The sequence below is a fragment of the Acanthopagrus latus genome, chromosome 4 (genome assembly GCF_904848185.1).
Source record: "Acanthopagrus latus isolate v.2019 chromosome 4, fAcaLat1.1, whole genome shotgun sequence".
Lineage (NCBI taxonomy): Eukaryota > Metazoa > Chordata > Actinopteri > Spariformes > Sparidae > Acanthopagrus > Acanthopagrus latus.
The window spans coordinates 32130335-32149377 of record NC_051042.1 but is presented as its reverse complement, the minus strand read 5'-3'; the positions used below and the strand labels follow the sequence as shown (position 1 = coordinate 32149377).

At 45.5% G+C, this 19043-nt stretch overlaps 1 protein-coding gene across 4 annotated transcripts in view; it reads left to right on the top strand.

Annotated features, from left to right (window-relative positions):
- The first annotated feature begins 4677 nt into the window (after positions 1 to 4677).
- Positions 4678 to 19043, top strand: part of LOC119018753 (carbohydrate sulfotransferase 8-like) — a 181766-nt gene continuing 167400 nt past the window's right edge. For 3 of the 4 annotated variants that reach the window (XM_037096670.1, XM_037096668.1, XM_037096667.1), the window contains exon 1: positions 4678 to 5903. The gene's annotated coding sequence lies outside the window, so the exon portion shown is untranslated. The remainder of the gene's footprint in view (positions 5904 to 19043) is intronic. The other variant, XM_037096669.1, reaches the window with a different exon arrangement.

Sequence of the window (19043 nt, the reverse complement as noted above, 5' to 3'; positions counted from 1 at the left end):
AGCTGCCACTGAATCTACAAACTGAGTAATGTTATGTAGGAAGGCACACCTGCAGGCCTCTGCCATCCAGCCGCACCTGTTGGGTTGTCAGGTCAGCTAACTAGCCTTCTGCTATCACTGGAACAAGGCTGGACACCTTTTAAAGGTTGTCATACTGTCATACTGATCTTTACTGCAGCACTGAAACGCTCCCGTCTCTTTAAGGCCCGCCCTCCTGGATACCCAGAATGCTCTGATTGGTCAGCTCACCTGAGCCAGCCACCGCTAACAGCAACAGAGCAGCTGTGCTAAATCAATTCCTACATGAATTCTGCAGATGTGCGACGTGGTGACGCAGTGTGATGTCAAGAAGTTTCAGGAGCAGTGTTCTGTGTGGGAGAGAGGAGCTTCTTCACATTAAAGATGTTTTACGTGCAGAAAAACACACTGCACACTGTAGGATATATGATGATAAAAATGTCCTTTAAAGCTTCTCCAACTTAACTCTGGGTAAATGTAACTGTCCCTCATTATTTTTCTTGTGGTGTTCCTGACTATCAGGGGATCAGCCGTCCACTGGAAACCTCTGCTGGCCGGGAGTTGCTGGGCAAAAACACCACATGAGGCAGGAGGTCTGTTTTCTGTTCTGTCAGCGCTTTTCTCCAAACCACACCTCTTAAAACACATCGGCTCCTATACATCTATGATTGGGGTGTAGTACAAAGTCCTCCACATGTGGATGAACTGTTAAGATATGGTAAACGCTTTGCTGAATACATTCAAGGTTTAAGCCCCGCCGTGGAGCCGCCCGCACCTGAAATCAATATTTAATGTTCGTTTTCACCCCGTCTCCTCCTGAACTATTGCAAATTGGAAGCGGGATGCCAGGCACGACCTGACAGATACTGGAGTCAAATATATGACTGCCGGACAAGTGAAGTCACAACTCATCATTTTACACTCCTGGAGAAGAGACAGGTCATCCTGTGGTCCTGACACAAACATGAATCCTCCTAACCCAAATAAAGCCATCCCAAAGCGCATCACCTAGTCTGCAGACAGGTGCTCTGAAACAGATACCGATGCTTAGAGCCACTGAGGCCGTTTATTTTCCTCGCCGACAAAGAAAATATCTGAAGTTAAAAGGAAACGAGGCCGTGCAACAACAAGAAAGAAAAGATAACACGGCATAAAAACATTGCACTTCACAGACAACAACACGGTTTATTACCCGCAGCAGAGCGCGATGACGCTGCATTAGCACCGTCTGCATTTTTAAACATCACCCAGAGCCGTCTGAGTGTTCGCAGATAATTGGCATGCAGGAAGTCAGACGTGCGGCCTGTGGTTCACCCGTCCCGTCCCGCACATCATCTCCCCTGTCGTCTGTCCACAGCCCTGCAACTGGAGTGCTCAGGCAGCAGATTGGCTGCCCACGTGGTGCCGTTGCTTGTCGATTGATCAGGGACTGCAGCTCGGTGCGCCCTCACTGGAAACCTCAAATGAGGCGCAGCACAAATGCATTCATCTTCATCAGAGCGAGCGCAGGATAAAGTATCAGGGAGTTTTTTTTTTGTTTTTTTTTTTGTGGGGCAGAGATGCTTCCAAGAAAAACCACTGAAACCAAGTGTTTTTCATTTTTTACTCCCCTCCTCCTTTTTGCAGTATGAATGCATTTTTCATTTTGAATAAATTGGAGTTATTCAGCGGGTCGAGTCCACTGCCGGAGCTCCGACTGACCGCTGTGAAATCGTAGTGACCCTTCGAGGACCCGTGCTGAGACTGTAGACGTCCGTTTGCTGTGTACCAGTCAACAGCCCGCTCCAATGAGAGAATCCTGGATTTATTCTGGCCCGCACAATTTATCAGACTGTTGCTCATGCCCATTTATCATAATCAATCAAAGGGCAGCTGGGCCAAAAGAGCAATTTAGAGCAGTACAGAGTTATGCCATTGCTGAGTCTGTAATAAGTTTGAGGAAGATTATATAAGGCAATATTGCACCTTGGGGTACAGTTTATGTCAGGCTGTAATGAATCATTCATTACATGAGATCCATAGCTTACAGATCCGTCCACAGGTTAACGCAGAATCAACAGCGAGAGGTGAAGATGAGCAGAGTGTGAACATGAGAATATATTTAAAAACGGGCCAGATGTCGAGAAGCTAAATCTGATCTGAGGTGACGAAAAACAAGAAACACTCAACGATTCAGCTGCGCTCACATCCATGTAGCGTATCGTTAAAGGTGCGCTACGTAGTTTTTAATCAGAAGAGAAGGATCTTCACTGACTAAACAAAACTAAATGAACTGACTGACCTTACTTGACAACACAATTTATACTGTTTTTCTTTGTTTACGTGTGGCGGACCCTGCCACCTGTCTGGCTCTGGCACCTTATGTTACTCTGTGAACAGCTGGTTTATTCACTTAAATCATTTTTTTTCCTCCAAAATCTACAAGGTGCCCCTTTAAAAGACAGCATGAAAAACTTTGAGAAGAAAGCGAAGAAGAAGAAGACATACTTCTCTCCGTGAAAGTCACCATATTCTGCGGGTGCTATATAATTGGCGGGTGTGTGCTCTGGGCAGACTTTGGATCCCAACATTATTGATTATGAGTAACACCAGATGCCAGAGTTGGATGAGCGATGAGCAGTGAGAGGACGGAGCTGATGAGTGTGCCATGAGGGGGTTGTTTGTCTTTTTGGCCGGGGAATTGTGTCAAGACTCACAACCTTCAAACTCCGTCAGAGAGCGAGCTGTCCAGCAGGCTACATGTTCATCAGAGAGCGCTGAACGATCCCGTCCAACTCTGAGACTTCGTGTCTTGAGCGGCAGCGGTGTTGTCTGAAACACAGAAAAAATCAGCGTCTACTTTAATAACAGGATGCTTCAGCACTTTTCAGCAGATGAATCGTTTCTTTAGCGAACAACGCAGGGATGACACATCGCATTCGAGAGCACCATCGTGTATTCTGAGGTAATCTGAGTCTCGGTTCCTCTTTGTAAGTCACTCTCAAAGGCGTGTGCACAGATTTACTCCCTCGCCAAACACAAACCGGGCAACACTGATCATCTTTCAGCATATTTTTCCCGTCAGGTCTGCAGATACCACACGCAGTGAACGGCCCTCGGTCCCAGCAGAGCCGTGCTGCTGCAGCTGCTGCGCCGCTCGCCTCTTAGATCTTCAGGACTTGGGCGATGTTTTGCCCCACTTACATGCAGCAGCTTTGTGAATTAAAAAAAGAAAAAAAAAGGCTGCACAATAAAAAAAAAAAAAAACCCTCTGCTTGTGCTGCAGTGGATAGCAAAAGCTTCTTCTTGTGGGTCTGAATTAGTGTTCTTGGACTTGTACCCAGAGTCCCCTGCAGCCAAACAGAAGCAGACAGAGAGAGAGAAGAGCTTCCTTTTGCCGTCTGACACCAGCAGAGGGAGGTGTGCTCAAGTCAGGAGGATGGAGGAGGATGTGAGTGTGTGTGGCAGCTGCGCTGGCTGAAGCCTCGGATGTTTCCTCGGCAGCCACACCCAGAGACGAGACCATTGTGAGCAAAACACACACACACACACACACACACACACACACACACTGAGAAGCAGTGACGTTTACTGCTCATCTGAACAGTTTGTGCAAAACACTTCACATATCTGATGCTTTCCCAACACAGTCATGTTCCTCTACATGCAAAAAATACATATATATAGCTGGTTTAAAATAGTGACTATTCAATATTACATGACCTCTGACCAGCTCTGATAGCTCATGCAAGATAATAGAGATGAGCTCACCAGGCAGTTCTGAGATTTGAATTAATCATCGGCCGTACTGCGAGAGACTTTCCCAAAGGGGTTTTTTCTTTTGTTTTTTTTAAACTTATACTCGCTGTCACTTAGGAAACAAAACCGAAAAACACACAGTGCCTCGGTGGATCCAGCTCCTGAGCCGTGCGCAGGGCTAATATTTGGGCTTTTGGAAAGAAAAAAACAGGTTTAAACAAAAATAATCTTCTGCAGGGCTTTATGAGATAGTCTGGGATGAATTATGCACATCCACTGGCTTTTGATATCTATCCCACAGGGCCTTTTCTCTTTTCATTAAAGCTCTATTTTTTTCCAACTACGCATCCCTCTTCTTCTTGTTCTTCTTTAGAGAAAATGACTGGGCAAAATCCTTTAGTTCAAATCATAGTGTGATGATTAAACAGCTGATTGTGTGAGGCTGGTGGCTGTTAACCAGCTGGGGGCTGTAATACTGTTTACACTGGCCTTACTGGTGCTGAAGAGGCAGCAACAGGCCGACGTGACCTCGGATCAACACTCACAATCGGACTGGAGTCAACTCTGACTGTCTGCGTCGCTCGGCTGAGGCAGGTGCTCCTTCACATCTGTGCATGTGCTGCGTCTCGGATCCAAACAGGTCGGGGCTGCCGGAACAGCTGTCGGCCCAAATGCATCCTGACATCTGACTGGAAACCGAATTCATCTGAAGTTAAAGGGGCACTGCGTAGTTTTATTTATTTATTCTTGTTTTGTTTTGTTTTGTTTTCAGAAACTCAATATATCTACAATATGAATGAGGTAATGATGCAAACACTCATGACACGCGAGCTGTTCTCGGTGCCCCAGAACAATGAGAGGTGGCAGGGTCCGCCACATGTAAACAAAGTCCAACTCAGTCATGAAAACAAAGAGAGTTTGTTTATTCAGTTCGTTTTAGTTTGAAATTCTCCACGTAAAAGAACATACTGCACCTTTAACTGCACTTTTTTTTTTGTCACATCACTTCACATGTTTCTGTTTTGATTTTTATTCACATTCTGCAGTAAATGCTGACACACACGAGTCTGTCCTCAGTGGTCCAAATGAATGTGTTAGAAGTCTGAAAGTCCTCCTCAGACCCTCGGAGTCTCCTCTGCTCTCCACGGCGGCGCTGCCTTCTAACTCGCAACCTACAATTAATTTATAATTGCCAAATGACGTTGGACTTCATTAGGGAGGATGTTATGTCTGTGATGACACCGAGACACATCTACTTTAAACTCTATGCCGCCTCTACTGTAGCTCGGTCGCATTTTATTCGCCAACAGTCTCGTTCGGGATCCGCTCGCAGCGCGCCTCCATCCCGCCGCTCGGCTTTTTCCGAGAAGACGAGCTTTTATAATAATAATACTAATAAAGACGAGACGCGGAGCTCATCCATATTAGAAGAGTCTTTAATGAACTCAGACCGTCGGAGACACTCCTCCTCCTCCTCCTCTTCCTCTTCTTCTTCTTCTTCCTCATCCTGCTGCTGCTGCTCCCGGCTCCGCACCGCACCGCTCCCGCACCCAGTCGATGCGCGGGGAGGAAATCCACAGCCCCCATCTTTTATCAGCATCGGCATCGCCTTGAAGACAAAGAGAGCGCACGCAGAATGAAGATGTGCTCCGATAGCAGGAGAGGACGGTCTTAGGGAAGACAGAAAAAAAAGTCACTGTTCCTGCAGCCTGGAGGGAAGGAGGAGGAGGAGGAGGAGGAGGAGAGGAGACCCGGGTTCCTTGGAGACTCTTCGGGGATGCGCAAAAAGATGTTGAGAGTCAAAAAGCGAGAGGCGTCGTGATTGGCCGCGCTCCTTTTTTCTCGGAAAGCATCGAGTCATGTTCGCTCCAGCCAGAGCATCAGCGAGGTGGCATCAAACTTGAACGCGACGTGGTTTTTTTTCGAGTCTGTCACAGTGGATGCGTTCACGACACAAACTTGCAGCAGCCCACCTACCCACTCTCCAAAAGAAGAAGAAGAAGAAGAAGAAGAAGAAGAGGAGGCGGACGCGCTCTCCAGGGTGTCGAAACCAGAGAGACCTGAGTGATCAACTAGTGAGGAGCAGGGAGACGCTCTCACTTCACCATCTGCTCCTGAGCTTCATGCTACCTGGTGGCTCCAGAGAGGTAAGTCAGGATGCTGGGATGAGCTGTTTGTGGTCGGGGATGTTGGAGGAGTCCTCACCTGCTGTCCTGTCCTGCATGTCATTTATTCCATCAGAGCTGCAAAGTTACAGTGTCAGACTCTCCTCAGGTGGTCTGGCTCACACCTATGGAGGAAGCTGATGACCAGCAGATCGCCTGTTGATCTCACTCTTTACCTCGAAGCGTGCCTATTTTTTTTTTTACTTTCCACACTCTCCCTTGGTGTTTTTTTGTTTGTTTGTAGGTTTTTCCTTCCTCCCGCCTGCAGCTTTCAAACCTTTTAGCAAGAACTGGTCCAGTATTTTATATGAACATGGAAAACACCGGTTCTTCTGCTTCCATCCTCCAGAATATTATTCTGTCTTTGCTTCTGATTGCAGGCAGTTAAGAGTGGCACTTTTTTTTTTTTTTTTTTTTTTTGGTTTTGGAGACAGAATTTAAGAATTCAAGCTGTTGCCGGAGGAAAATGAGATAGAAAGGTGGCAGGGTCCGCCACATATAAACAAAGTAAAACAGGGCTGTGTTGTCCTTTAAGGTCAGTTTGTTTATTCAGTTTATTCAGTCGTGTAATTGTATTTAGCTTGTTTAGGCATGAAAACAAACAAACAAGAAAAAAAGACATCCAGCACCTTTAAGAGTTATGAAGTTTATCTGAGAAACAATCTAATCTGATTGGTTTAGATGTTTGTTTCTGACGGAGACGATGAGGGGAGGCTCTCTGGTTCCTCTCACATGTGCATACGGAGCGCGGTTCGGATTGAGGCGGCTGTGTGAGCTACACGACACGCTTTTAACATGGCAAAGAGAAGCTGTGTGTGTGGATTTATGTACAGTAGGCTCGGAGCCTGAGGGAGCTGCCGGTGGTGTGCCGTCTCTCTCTCTCTCTCTGCTGCCTGCTGCTACCTGATAACTTCATGCTGCACACATCCCCACAGTGCAGCTTTTCTCTCTTTTTTTTGTTTTTTTGTGCTCTGCTTGTGGTTCCCGGGCTTTCCAAAATCAATTTATGTTTTTGCAGTGTCTTTACACAAAAAAAAACTTTGTAATTGATGATCAGGGTCAGTGATCCGTCCCACAGTTTTTAATGGCTTTTATTTTTCTTTTTTTTTTCCCTAGTCTTGGGGAAGAACCTGTGGCTGCAGTGCAATCAGAAAACAGACAGGAAACGTCCGGGCTGTGCCGTGTTTCAGGGCGTCACACAGGATTGCTGTGTTCACCGGACTATAAAAATAAAGCGCTGGACGCTGAGTAGCCTCGGGCATGTGTTTTTGGGGTTACGCTGCTTTTTATTGCGCAAATGACGTTGCTCCATCAGCTCAGACACAACCTGGAGCTTTATAGAGACTTAAAGGCTCTGGACGCTTCCAGAGTGTCGTCCAAGGAAGACCTTATGAAGGCTGCCAGGGTCAAGTGGAGCTAACCGGTTACTCGATATGAAGCTTTGGAGCGGAGAGCCTGACCGATGAATTGGACGGTCGGTTTTATGGCTCTATCACAGATATATCGGTGTTGGTAATATGTTGTCAGATATGAAAACTTTCTTTTGAGAGATCATAACGCAGAAATAGTAAAATTCCCCAGGAGTTTTACAGCTTTGGTGCACTGATCTTTGTGTTTTGTAAGCTCGTTTGATGGATTGTTGCCTGAAAGATTTCTCTATCGGCCGATTTATCAACATTAGCATCTTTTCACTCTCTAATATCGGCACTGGCAACTAAAAAAAAACATGAATTATGACTATTACCATGTTAACGCAACATTTCCCGCTTGTTTTTTTTGTTTTTTTTTATCATTCACTGTGTATGTAGGTGGTCAGTTTAAAGAGATTCTGAAAGTTTAGGGCTCCAGAAGATCTTTAATAGCGTTGTAGAGCGCTGAGACTTACTTTGCTTTCATTAACGGCCCTGTCGAGCTGAGAGGAAGCGTGGGTGTCATCAAAGCGGAACAAGGCCCCTTTGAGGCGGGAAACTCGTGGCTCAACGACTTAAGTTACGATTCATTTCAAAAGGCAGGACTTCATTTCAAAGGCGCTCGCTCTCGTCTTTTGTATCGGGATACATTTGACGTTTTGCGCGTCAGTCATTAAGCCCGTTAGCACCGAGCTCCCTGGGCTGCTGGGACACTTTGCACAAAGTGGCTTTATGGCTGCAGTCGACACAGTGACGGCTCAGATCCATCCAGTCTGTGACACTTTATACAAAAGGACTATGAAACTATAGAGTCAGAACACGATTAAATGCAGTTTCCTTCGTTTCTGCTGCCAGTTTCCATAGCATCGTTTCATCTGAGAGGATCTGGGATCGTCCTCTAATCTAGCCAGACTCCACAATTCACAAACAACACAGATCAGAAAAAAACCCACTTGTTCAGGTACTTGACCCGCGTGCTAGATTTTTGATATCCGCTCCTCCTGCCGAGACAAACCCTCCACGAGATCATAAACAGAGCCGTAATTGGTAGCGAGGTTTGCTCGGCGGCTTTAATCAATTACTGCGCCGTCCTCCATCCGGAGGGGGGAGACGGGTGGGAGGTGGGGGGAGCGCAGGTGTCATCAAAGCAGAATGAGGCTCCTTTGAGGTGGGAAAAATGCAGGGACTCAATGACTTCACTCAGCTGGGTCACTGGACACACAGCGGAGCTTTGACGCGTACAAATTGTGCTTGAAGATGCTGCGCTCGTCCTGGGAGGCTCAGCGGCTGGCAGGGGACCAGCCGAGCGGGGACATTGCACTCCAGATGGCCCAGCGAGGCCAGAGGAAGAGAGCTGTCCAAGCCCAGCTGGGAGTCAGGGGAAGCTGGACTGCCGGTGGAGTGTGTGTGTGTGTGTGTGTGTGTGTGTGTGTGTGAGTGAGAGAGAGAGAGGAGAGAGAGGTATGTATGTGTGTGTGTGTGTGAGGGTGTGTTGAAGGAGTGATTGGTGAGAGGAAGAGAAAGGAAATGAGAGCAAATGGAACAGGCGCCTCTGTGTGTGTGTGTGTGTGTGTGGAAGTAGTGATAGGAAAAGTGTGGGAGGGAGGAGAAATAAAAGAGAAGATGAAGGAGCTTGTACGTTTGTGTGTGTGTGTGTGTGTGTGTGTGTGTGTGTGTGCATGCACGCTGAAGGAGTGACGGGGAAGCAGAAAGGGTTCGGAGACAGAAAATGAAAAGAGAGAAAAGAAACAGGCGCATGAGTGTGTCTGTGTGTGGGTGGGAGAGAAAATGAAACTGGGAGAAGCGAGTGTGCGCATGTGTGCGTGCGTGCACGTGTGTGTGTTTGTGTGATTGCAGAGAAAGCATTACTGTGAGAGAAAAGGCAGGAGGGATCGGAAAACACAAAAAAAAGAGGGAGAGAAAAGGGGGAAGTGAGTGTAAGAGGGGTGAGGGAGGGGGAGGTGGTGCGGTGGGAGGCTTGTTTTCATCTGTGTTTGTGCAGCGACGGGCTGACGGCTGCGTTCACTGACGATATCAGGCAGCGAATCAAAGCTGCGCAAGGAGGACGACACAGAGAACGGCGGGCTGTCTGACCTCTGACTCTGTGATCTACCTCATCACCGCGTGACGTCACATGTGCTCCAGGCACCTGACCCCCCGCTGTGAGCTCAGAATCTGATACTCGCTCCTCGCTCTGATTGAGAGGACGTGTTGCATGTGAGACGCCTCCTCCTTCTTCTTCTTCGTCTTCTTCTTCTTCCTGCGCCCTTACATCTTTCGAGGCGTTGCACTCCCTCTTCTAAAGTGAAGCCACCTGAGAGCGAGCGCGAGAGCACATGACAACGTGCGGCGGCTTCACAGAGATAACTTCGCCTCGCTGTTTCCATTTGCGAAGCCGCTAGAGAGCAGACGGAGGGAGGAAGAAGCGCGCTCCTCTCATTCTGCCACATCTGCTCGGTGATGGAACGGAGCATGATCTGCACTTTGATCACAATGAATTATTCCTATCCCCGGCTATAAATACGGTCCTGTCTTCAGCGCCCCAGTCTCTCTCTCTCTCATTCTCTCTACTTAAACCAGGAATCTGTGCTCGCCTCAGAGCCGCGCTCTCCTCAGTGTGTCACTGCGGGCGCACTGCAGCTCTGCTTTCTCTTCCTCGCTTCTGTGAAGAGACCAGACGCCCAACCGCAGAGAGAGCCTGTGATGTCTCCTTGGAAAATGTGAAATGTATAGATTTACAAAACCCCACTAATCCACTGACAACCTGATTACAGACATAAGAGAACGATACATATAAAAATAAAAGCTGAGGAGCTTTGTGTGTCTCGAAGGATGTGGCTGGTGTTAGATGTGCCCCTCTTTACACAAACCCACCAACCAATCATATGTTCGTCTGTCTGTGGAGACTTACCTGCCTGTGTTACACCTACTCACCGTAACAACTTCATTCTTATTCTGTTGAAACCAACACCAGTTTTCCTTGATATTGCCTTGAGTGCACAATAAAAAAAATACATAATTCATGAAAAGGAGTTTGAGATATGTTGCCAAAAGAATCCAACCAGTTTGATTTTCCTTGGATTTCAACGCACAAAAGAAAAAAAAAACATGATTCATGAAAATAAATTTAAAAAAGAGATATTTGTTGCTGTTACGATCCGGCACAAATGTTTTTAATTCATAAATCTCCTTTAAACGTCCATGCATAGAGTGAGAGGGAAAAGAAATAAGCAGAACTGGCCGTCAAGCTGAAGTACCAGCTATTGTCAGTTAACATTAAAAGGTGCAATACGCAAGAATTGGCTACCTGTTGAATTGATTCTTCCAAAACGCATATCACCGTAACTGCTAAGTGGTTGCTAACTGTATCCCGATTGTAGCTACTGTTAGCCTCTTAGCTCAGTTAGCCGTGCAGCTAGCCGGACTACCAGGGGAGTGCTTACACGGCTAGCACAGAAGCTCAGGACTGCTGGGACACCAAGGCTAACTGGTTAGCATGCTAACTTCAGTAGATATCTCTTCAACACAACACATAAACCTCTCTGACTTATTGTTCAAACTGTTGATTCTTCACATTTTGTTGATGATGTTTTAAATATAGAATTTCTTACATATGGTGCCCTTAAAAGTTAAGTTTGTTTTGTTGTAGTTCAGGTGCCAGATAACTTAAAATGTTCAGGCAGTTAAAACGGTGGTTTCATGTTGATAATCCTGTAGAAAATAACACCAAGTTCACTGTGGAAGATGTCAGAGGAGACAGATATTTGACTGAGGCGTTGTCAGAATCAGGATTATGCTGATGGAAATTTTCCCTCCTCTCTCTGGTAGTCCTGCAGTTCAGCCAGAGGGAGGGAGGGGTTGCTGTCATCCAATCATTCATCGTCCAATTCATGGCTACTTCTTAACTATGTGTAAGTAAAGAACCAGCTGCTAATTTACCTTAGAAGAGGTCAAAATTGTGGGTCGCTGTCTGCGATGACGGTGGTGCTGAACCTCAGCTGAACTCGTGACCTAAACACATGCTTTTAATTTGAAAACGTCAGAGGATTAGAGATTTATGGAAGGACAGAAGTAACATCAGACTCATCATGACCTCTTTCGACGGTTACCGAGTTGCTCTGTTTTCATGCCATATCTCTCTTCTCCCCCCCTGCAATCCCTTCACTCCCCTCACGTGGTTTTCCCACCTGTCTCCTCACCTGCAGCTCACCACCTCAGCAGTCCCTCAGTATTCACACAGATCCTGTTTCAGTCGTTTCCCTGCCAGATTCTCCAGACTGTCCCTGATTCCTGTGTTGCCTGACCTGCCTGTTTCACCCCCTTTTGCTGTTTCCCCATACTCTGTGTTTCCCTGCCAGCCCCTCATCAGATTTGTTTGCCTGTTAGCCCGACCCAACTAAATCACAACATGCTTCTGCGATTTGCTTTTGGGTTTTATTCTGCCAGACATCCAGAGACGTTACAAGACTCTTAAGTTGTTTTTTCAAAGATTATTTAGATCGAGGGGCACACGGCGTCATGATGGATAAAAACCTCCAAGTAAATCAAAAAAGCCCGGAAAGGGAAAGCGTAATTATTTGAGTGGACACGAAGCTCTCTCTCAGCTCATGGCTACATTAACATTTTTGTGGCATCATTGCTAACTGATCTGTAGCTTTAAAAGCACAAACATTCAACAAAACAACAATTAACGAGTCAAAGTGGACAGAGGGAACATCTAACATCTGATTGAAAACAGGGATTATAAGTATTTCCGTACCTGGATGTCTTCTGGATGCCCACAGACATTGCTAATCAATCACAGATGACATCTAAAAGCATCCACTTGGTAGTTTTAGATGCCTCTCTCTATTTTTCACAACTCCTCACATTGTCTTCTGTTTCAGTGGATTTTTGTACGCACGGTCACAAAAAAGCAAAATCAACAGTGTTGCATATTTGCCTCCCGGTTACTTTTAATTCTGTGCGGATGAATGGGCAAATAAAACATTTGCCTCTTGGTTTCAAAGCAAATTTGCATCTTAGCTTCCTGCAGAGCTGAACACTGGTGAACTCTGACAGGGAGAATTTGCAGCCACAACCAGAAGCAGATGTTCGTGTGGTTCGACCCTTCGAACGGACCACAAACTCACACAAACATACAGACATGTCCCGCGGTTTAGAGTGATCTTGTAATTTTAACTCAACACAGGGATGACTGGTCTTTACATGGTCAGTGGGTTTGTGTGTTTCTTGTATAAAACGTGATGTGATGTTTTTAAAGAGATTGTGAGATATGGGGGATAACTGACTTGATGATCTGGCAACCCCTCAGGCTGTACAGTGCTGTTTCAGCTACAGTAGCTGCTGCACTCACAGGAACATCTGTGAGGTGAATAAACAGCAAATCTAGAAGTTGGTGCTCATTCAAACATCATACCAATAAGTAAGTACTGTGAGTTAACGTGTGTTCAGTGGTCAAATTATCAGCCGACGCTGCTGCTGTAGCTTTGTGCCAAAATGACCCCCAGACAGTGAAAGATGGAGAAAGAGAGTGTTAGCCACAGCAAAGCTAACGAGAATGTTTCGTGTGTCTTGGACCTGCAGCTTGCGGTTATGAAGCGGACACTATTCATGCAAAGTTTGGCACAGCATGTCCAGTTTATTTTGGGGAAATAGGCAGACCGACACAGATAGGCTCAAGGAGGCGGAGCTTCAGGCTCTCAGGTGAGCTCTGATGTCACTGTGAAATTACAGGTAGGCCACAGTTGGCTAAAACCAAATAGCTTAAAGTGGAGTGAAAATCTAAATGTCGATCTGAAATGCTGCTTTAGTCTCAGATCTCTCTACAAAAAAATCACTCTAATACTACATAAATGAAAGTCCTGTTGTAAAGTTTTGTATTTTAAATCTACATGATAGATTTGGTGCTGTTCAGAGTCCTTTTATTAACTATCTCAGTGAAAGGCGACTCTGGGAAACGAGCCATATCTCATGGGAACGGCACCAAACTGGACCTCGCCAGATGAGCTGGTGTTAATACATCATTTCTGATTCACAGAGCCGACGACAAGCTCTTGACTGGCATAATCAAAATGCCTCTGATGTGTCAGGAACAAACCACAGAACAATTCTTATGAGAACGTGGAAGCAGTGACAAAGGATGGCTTCAGGCTGCGCTTTAGGAACAAGAAACAGAGACTGCATCTACGTATTTGTGTATCAATGCATCCCACAGGGACGTGCTGCGTTTCTTTTCTTAGAATCACAGCCTGTGCCTCAGAGTTTGGCTAATTTTTTTTTCAGAAAAAAAAAAAAAAGAAAAATCCTAGTTCCTCCACACAGCCGCTTCCCAAATCGTCTCGCAGCCTCGCCCACAAAGTATGGCGCTATCAACCTATCACCTCTAATGGGAACAAAAGGTCAGTCCTTAATTATTCATCCGGGATGTCAAACAATGCTTGCCGGCTGTTATTTAGGGTGGGGGAGACCCATTGAATAATTCAGGGGGAAGGATTCTCTTTCCTCGGAGAGGCGGCGCGGGGGTTCAGATGTTTGTGAGAGTCTTATCTCGATGCAGGAGCCCTCTGTCATTCCTGAGCTGACCTTGGCTGTCACGGCGGCGGCAGCATGGGTGGCACAGAAGGTGGCAGGGACTCGTGTTCTTCCCCTGTCTGTGGGCCTCCTCCGCACAGCGTGAGGAGGGAGTAGGAAGGACTACAGGGAGCTGGCTGCTGCCTGTCTAAGTTCCCCCAGTGTCTGTTTACAGTACACAACGCGCCACGCTGCACCAGCCTGGTGCCAACGTGTAGGGAAAAAAAAAAACAGAAAAAACACAGCAGATTACTCTTTTACAATGAGTTATTCCGCTTTTCACCCGAGGTATGTTTCTGTTTTGGTACACTTGCCATGTCAATTGGTCTTAAGCGGCTTTCTAAAGATGTAAGGGGTGTTTATTGCAGCTGAAGAGGCAAAAGCAGATATTAATGCTATTAAAGTGCATTAAAGTGAAGAATGCTGTAATGTGAGTCACTTGCATGGAGGGATTAGAGGGAGGGCGGCAGGAAGGATCCCGAGCGAAGAGAGAAAGTGTTCATCTTGTTATGTGAGAGGCAGGAGAGGAGGGAGAGAGAGAGAGAGAGAGAGAGAGAGAGACACCACCCTTCTGCCAACTCTACCATCTCTGAACAATAACAGAGCTCCACACACAGATACAGTACGCGCCTATCAAGCGACGGCTGGCAAGCAGCCCAGAAGGAAATCAAATGAGAGGCATGTTTGTCGTTGTAAATGCAATCAGCAGAATGACCCCGTCTTCCTGTGGCGACTATCACGCTGCTGTCTGCACTGTAGCGCCCGGTGAAGGCAGGGGAGATTATTCGGACTGTGACACACTGATCGATAAGTTTTGGATCAGATGTGTGTTAGTCTTCAGCTGCATTAAAAGATGCTTCTGCTCAATCTGATGAGGTTTTATACGATTGTTACTGTCACACGTACAAATATGTAGCAACATTTAAAAACAGGTGATAGTTCACAGTGCGATACGCGGAACGAGTGAGGAAGGAATCAGGAACGACTCCCCCATCACTTGTTTCTGCACTATGAGAGGGTCGGATCACAGCGTAACATACATCTTTAATGTTTTTAATGTTTGTTATGGTTGAGTTTGTTCGTAGTCAGCCCTGACATTACGTCTGACAAACTGTTGCAGAACTGGGATTTATATTTTATGACAGTGGTGTTCTCAGAAAACTGTTGGAGGCTCCAAATCTCCCAAATGTTTGGACATAATGTTGCTTTAATAAGTTGTTCTTAAACAGTAGATAACGACGAGTTACTGGAGAGCAAAGAAATTGTGTTAATGGAGACAGTTGGTGGATCAAAATAGTCACTAACAATTACAATTTTTCAGTTTTTTAGGTCTGAGGGTCTGTTTGAACTCCTCGTTATGAAAGTGGTCCGTATGTCGATTTACATATTATATTTGTGGACGAATGTTAAGTCTGAGTTAAATTATTAACACAAACACAAAAACTGGAACCGTACACGCAAGTCTGATTAAAAACCCGAAGCTCATGCAACCAAAGCAAAACTCCAGACTGCCAAACTGCGAGCGTGATCCGCTGTTTTCACCCAAAAAGACGCTCTAAATCACAATATGGCAGTAGTCTTTATACCATATGTACCATAAAACTGTTGATAAATGATAAAACGAGAAGGAAAAATGAGTCCTACATAATTTTCTGCAGTTACGTGATGCGAAAGTATTTTGAGTGCAGACACGTTGAAGCTTTGTCAAAACTTTAACGGTGAACTGCTCTCAGTTCTGAGACGCTGAGCGATGGATTCAGGAAACGCGTCTAAAAAATGTTTGTACCTCCCATCTGTTCTCTCCAACTCATCATCACTCATCATTAGTATTTGTAGTTATTTTTTAACTACTTCATCATTAATCGTCACGTTTAACTGCTCCTCAGTCGTTCCTGAGCGAGTACTCACAGTTTTGTGTGTCAGTACAAAATGATATCGAACCACAAAAGAGACGAGCCAGGCTGGACAGAGAGCCGGCGCTGCCATCTCTGCCAGTAAACGTGGTTTTATTTAAATGTGTACGTACAGTGTAGTTGTTTGGTGATTTTTTTTGGGAGGGGCACGGATGCTCAGGGGTCCGTTTGTGATGCCAGTACTTCTTTGAGAGGCGCTGCCCCCTTTTTGCCACCAGACCAGCGGTGACAATGCTCATTTATCTTGGAGCGTGGTCGGGGAGAATCAGGCTTTTGTAGAAGCGAGGAGGATTTGGCTCAAAGACAGCGAGGAGTGAGGAGCAGCCCTTTCTTTCTTTTTTTTTTTGCGGTGGTTGTTGTTGAAGGCTGACACGGTGATTGGCTCAGAGGCTGATGCCGGGCCAGGTGCACTTTAAAGTTGGAAGACAGCGCGGTGCCTGGAAGACCCAGAGAACCCAAGGACGCGAACATGATCTCCACCAGCCTCTCGCTGCACTGTGGGGCTCTTAAAACATTAACTCCTCTGGACCCACACATGCCCAGGTGCCAGGGCGCTCATCAATTAGGGCCAGAGTGTTGCTGCCCAAGTTAATTACACTAATCTATTTTGCCTAAGCGTGTCAGTAAAGACTTGGCAACACATTCGGGTCTTTCTGGACAGAGCAGCGAGGTCTTAATTTGTCTTGTAGATGGGCCCGGATGGGTTGCTGCTTCCTTCACAGAGCAATCAGGCAAAAGACACTGATGAGAAAACTGATACCTGATTACAGTAGAACTGATACAACACCTTTACAATTGTATTTCATGAGTGAAAACTATCATACATGTGAATGAATTAATGTATGAAGGAAGTGGAGTTATTGAATAAAATTGCAAGTCTCTAGAGTTCTCGACCCAATTTTTGCGAACCGTGGACATGATTTATGTTGTGACAGAGCTGTGTTCAAGGTCTAGTTCGGTTTAGACACACAGAACTCTGGGTAAGTGTTTGGAAAAGATCATCTGGGTTTATCCGGTTCTGTTGCCAAAAGCAACACTGGAAAACGCTCCGATGATGATGCGTACAAGTTTGAACGTCTCCATGTTCTGCAGTAACGTAACATTTTTTGACGTTTTTTTAAGTTCCGTAAATGCTTTTCCTTTCGTCAAACACTCACAGCCAGAAACAATGTCTTCAAACAGAATAAAAAAAAAAAATCATGTCTCATATCATCCTGATATTACCTGTCTCGCCTGATCCACAGACTTCGCGGTCTCAGCAGCTCCTCCTCCTCCTCAGTTTAATATCAGTGTATTTTTTCATATGTTGATGGGACAGATGATGGTGAAACAATGAGGCAGAGAGTCGAACACACCCAGAACTAATCCAGAGTCAACACCTGTTTCACACCAGCGCTGGGCTTTAGACCGTCCATCTAAACAGGAGACATTATTTTGCGTCTTTAATTAGCACAAGTGTTTTCATTACGTTTTATTATATCATTTAAAGTGATGTGTTGTCGCTGATACAGGTCATTGGAGGAGACACGTTTTTCATCTCATCACTTCACTCAGCTTTAATTCACCTTTAAACTGTAAATCATTCAATTCCTCTTTAACTGAGTCAATACAAACACATCTTCCTTGATTGTTGTTTATTGTTAAGTGATCAATTTGCGCGCCACCGTAATTACACCCCCTCCCTCCTCGTCTCACGAAAAGAAAATGAATCCCATCTTTTTTTTTTTTTTTTTTTGGTTATCTGCTCCTCCATATGATTAAACAAGAACCAGAGGCAGCGGGTCGCTCATTCAATTAGTGTTTCATTTACCACATTTAATTACCCACAATCCCTGCCCTCTTTGACCCTGCAGGAAGCCTCGTATGACTAATGAGTGCACTTACCTGATTTCCTTTTGCTTGGTAAAATCGCATCAGGAGGGTCTATTTCCCATCATCTGCTCACAGGAAGGCAGTATATATATATGGTGAGGGAAGATTAAAGGATTTTTTTTTTTTTTTTTTTGGGAGGTGGGGGAGTGAGAGGAGTACGTATTTACCTGGGCAGAGGTTTCAAGCCTGTATTGAAAGCCCCCCGTGACACTTCAAGCTAGTCACCTCAGACACTTTGATCTTGCAGAAGCCTATGTTGCACACGTAGTCACAGTTCTGACCTGTTGAACATCACGCTGGAGAAGTGCTACTTTCTTTGCCTCGCGCTGAAATTATTCCCCCGCACGGTTTCGACACGGTTTGTTTTAGAAGTTGAGGTTTCGGAAACCGCTTCAATACTCCCCTCAGCAGAGGAACAGTCTCCTGCTTTTTTGGACTGAGTTGAACAATTCTCATTTGTACTGATCAAATATTCAAGTGTTCATTTCTTTTTTTACTTCAGCTGAATTGCTAAAGTTTTCCACATTTTGCTTCATTGGGCTTTTGTCACACTCGCAGCTGGTGTGTGTGACACAAACACTGAGAGGAGAAGAAGAAGAAGAAGAAGAAGAAGAAGAAGAAGAAGGATTACGGCTCGACACAAACAACACCCCGATCGCTTCCAACATGCGAACGCTGCATGACCGTGACCTGGCATGTTTTCCTCAGGATTCTCAGGTGTTGAAATGCTACAGATACACAAAACTGCATCGTGGATATTCAGTCTCATATCAGCTCAGCGACTGCCGCGGGCTGTGTTTTACATCACACCCCGGCAGATGTTAGATTATACTGTTATTTTTCTTCTTTAAATGCTTGTTAGTCATCTGTATGTGCTGCACTCCCTCGCAGTAGCTGTAGCATTTCCTCGGAGCGAAATGCATTCGGGGTGAAAGATGAGATTCGGAAAAATCTCAAGGTTAGAAGTCAGAGGAAGTCGCCCACTGAATACTTGAAGCACTTAAACAAAAGAAAGGCTCGGCACGATAAAGGGAGAAAACGGGGGGGGGGGGGGGGGCTCATGACAAAATAGCTCCATACATGATTAAACAATTAAACCGTTCAGATTATATAGTGTGTTCTTAATATCTGCTAAGTGGTTTAAATGAGGTCTCTAACCCAAACTAAACTGTCTGTTTTGCTCTCTTAAATTCGGCATGCAGATAATGATCTCTAATTGGAGTCACGTAGAGGAAGCTGCATTTTTTAAATTTTTATTTTTATTTTATGGTCTTGGCATTGAAGTCTGAAGAAATCCACAACACTTCTACAACACTGCTATAAATAAATAAAATCTGCCCACAGTCGTCCACTGA